This window comes from Arachis ipaensis, chromosome B5, assembly GCF_059453495.1.
Source record: "Arachis ipaensis isolate K30076 ecotype BB chromosome B5, ASM5945349v1, whole genome shotgun sequence".
In the NCBI taxonomy this organism is placed as follows: Eukaryota; Viridiplantae; Streptophyta; class Magnoliopsida; order Fabales; family Fabaceae; genus Arachis; species Arachis ipaensis.
The window spans coordinates 113,369,541-113,372,813 of record NC_142440.1 but is presented as its reverse complement, the minus strand read 5'-3'; positions in this window follow the sequence as shown (position 1 = coordinate 113,372,813).

Below are 3,273 nucleotides of genomic sequence, written 5' to 3'. Positions count from 1 at the left end.
ACTATCACTGTTCATTCTTTTGTATACTTTAACTCTGTCATTTTGCACGTCTGGTCATGTTGAATCTTATCTGCAGCTATATGTTCAAACTTAACATACAACTCAATATTTGGGTGTTGCACCTAAATTTGCCGGTGAATATGAAACATACGTTGAAGACTTGTTTCGTCAACGATCGGCATAATCTCAAACTATATTAGTTAGGCCGCCAAATACAATAATTGGACTCTTATAGAGAATATTGTCTACTCTCTTTAAAATATTACTCTTTATACTTTGACAGAGATCGTACGGTAGTTTTGCAAATGCCATAGTGCATAAAACTATAAAAAAAATGAATTCTCACACGTAAAGCTCACCCCTCATATATATTTCGTATAATTTTACTGTTGTGGTAAATCACTATATTTGTAGTGCTCTCTATTATAACAATAATATGCTAAAATACCTCTCTCATAATGAATTAAAATGGTAGTGGAATTCAATTTTTATAGACAAAAAATCTACTTTACAAGTTACATGTTAGAATTGCATTGAATCAGCAACTGATATGTATTCAACATGCACTCTATATATTGACTCAATATATACCCTATATGTTAAATTAAATCTGTTCTACCTACAACATTAATTTACATGTATATATACCAAAAAGGTTCATTTCCAATCACAAATTTTTTCCATATAGAAGAGAATGAGTCCAAATATCTGGATTCAGATTAACCCACTTAATTTTGACAATTTTAGTCTGTTGCCACTTGTTCGGCTGATGCTAACGACTAGCATTATTGTGCTTCGAATCATGAGAACCCGTCAATCTATATCATATGAACTGTCAACAGCGTTTTCCCAAGGATTTTCTCACTCATTTTTTATTTATTTTCTTTGTAACAATTGACTTGTGCATGCTATTGGCATTGAGATTGACAATCAAATGCATCACACACCCAATACCCACTTTGCATGTGTCCCCCTTGTTGGACTAGTGAGTGGGCTGAGAAAGCAACCCTTCATAGTAACATAAGTGTGGCACGCATATTCATTTGTCCACTCTCTTTTTGCACCCTATATATGCCATCATCATTATTCATCTTAGCGAAGCCATTTTAGTCTCATGAAAAGTGAAGACTGGTCCATACTCTCTGTGTCCTTTTGCTCATGGATCATAACCACGTGTCCCACCGACAGATCTACCTTGTTGGTCTCTACCATGAGTCTATCTAATGAATATCCTCTCTTTGCGATTTTCATGCTTTTACTACTGTATTCTAAAATAAACACAATTACAATTACTTATGTTTATATAATTTTTAATAATAAATATTAGGATTATTCATTAAATACTTTTTAAGTGTGTGTTAAATATGGTGTTATGGACTGAATTTAAATACATTAATAATATAAATGGTATTATAACGTCATCAACTCATATATATATATATATATATATATATATATATATATATATATATATATATATATATATATATTAAAAATTAGTTATTAAATTAAGGAATAAGTATTGTTTTGGTCCCTAAAATTTAGGGTCAAAATCGAAATCGTCCCTCACATAATTTTTTATTTAGAATCGTCCCAAACATTTTATTTCGTATTAAAAACGTCCTTTTAATTTTTTATAGACAAAAATACCCTCCACCACCACTACCACCTTTACCACCACCACCAACACTTTTACCACCACCAAATACACCAAATCAGATTCAAGAACACCAAATCAGATTAAACAATATCAAATTTAACAACAAAATCAACACACAACAAAAATGAAATCCGAAAATAATAAATCAAAATTAGAATTAGAAGAAAAACAGAAACAGACACAGAAGCAGAAGAAACAGAAGCAGAAGCTGAAGCAGAAATAGAAAACAAAGGCCGAAACAAAAACTGAAGCAAGAAGCAGAAGAATCAGAAAACAGATGCTGAAGCCGAAGCAAGAAGAAGCAAGAAGCAGAAGCCGCAGCAAGAAGCAGAAGCAAAAGCAGAAAACGGGGAGGTGCAGCAGCGAGGCAGCGAGGTAAGGCGGCGACGTGCAGCGGCGAGGTCTGTAGCAGCGGCAGCAGTGGCAGAGCAAGACGGCGAGCTCTCTCTGGCTCGCATCTCCTCTCTCCCTCGCGAGCTCTGATTTCCGACTGCGACTGTGACGGCGATGGCGATGGCGATGGCAGCTCCAAACTTCGCCGGCACGGTCCCCCCTCCCCCTTCCCCTTCCCCCCTCTTCCTTTTCCCTTTCCCCTTTCCTTTTTGTGTACCCTTTTCCTTTCTCCTCCCACGCGTTCTTTTTTTTTTTTTTTTAAATTTTATAATTTTTTTATTAAAGTGGGGGTAATTTAGTAATAAAATAAAATTTTGTTTTTAAAAATGATAATTTTAATACGAAATAAAACGTTTGGGACGATTCTAAATAAAAAATTATACGAGGGACGATTTCGATTACAACCCTAAACGTTTGGGACTAAAATAATACTTACTCCTTAAATTAATTATCATGTATTTATTATAATGTTATTTAATTTATTTTCAATATATATTTTATATTTTAATATATATTTTATACGAATAACTAATTTTTAGTGTACACGCACGTAATATGGTTATATATATAAGTTAATTTCTTTACTCATTGAAAATGTAAAATGATCTTAAACTTTTAATGTGCACTAATTATATTCGTTTAATAAACTTTAAAAGTATATAGGATTTTATCAAGAAGTATATATATGAACTACTAATGCATTGTTTCTATTTTAATAATCACTAGTTGTGCTACTATTGAAGGCACATCAATTAATTCGGCAACTTTTCACAGAAAATATTGGAAAATTTCACATGACAATTATATTTCTTGTATATTCCATCTTATTTGGTAAGAAATATGTATACTCGCTCTTATAATTAAACGTTAAGAAAAAAAAAAAAAAACAAGAACACTTAAATTAGACCGTGAGTAGTGGTGGAAGGGATTTTTGAATCAGGTTGATCTGGTTTCTGGGGCCACTACTGATGGGTCGGATAAGGCATTTGGCGTGCCGTATTAGTGTATTCAAATTTTCTCCATATCATGTCTTTTCCATTTAAAGAATGTAGGACCTGATAGACTTGCTTCTGGGAAAGGAGGAGCAGGAGGGAATTAAACGCACAAGGTTTACTAAACAATAAAAAAAATGATGATGTGCATGTATACGTCATATAGGAATATTTGGCAAAGTTCTTATACGAAAGGTTGCAATAATCTTTATTTCTTTTCTTTAGGCA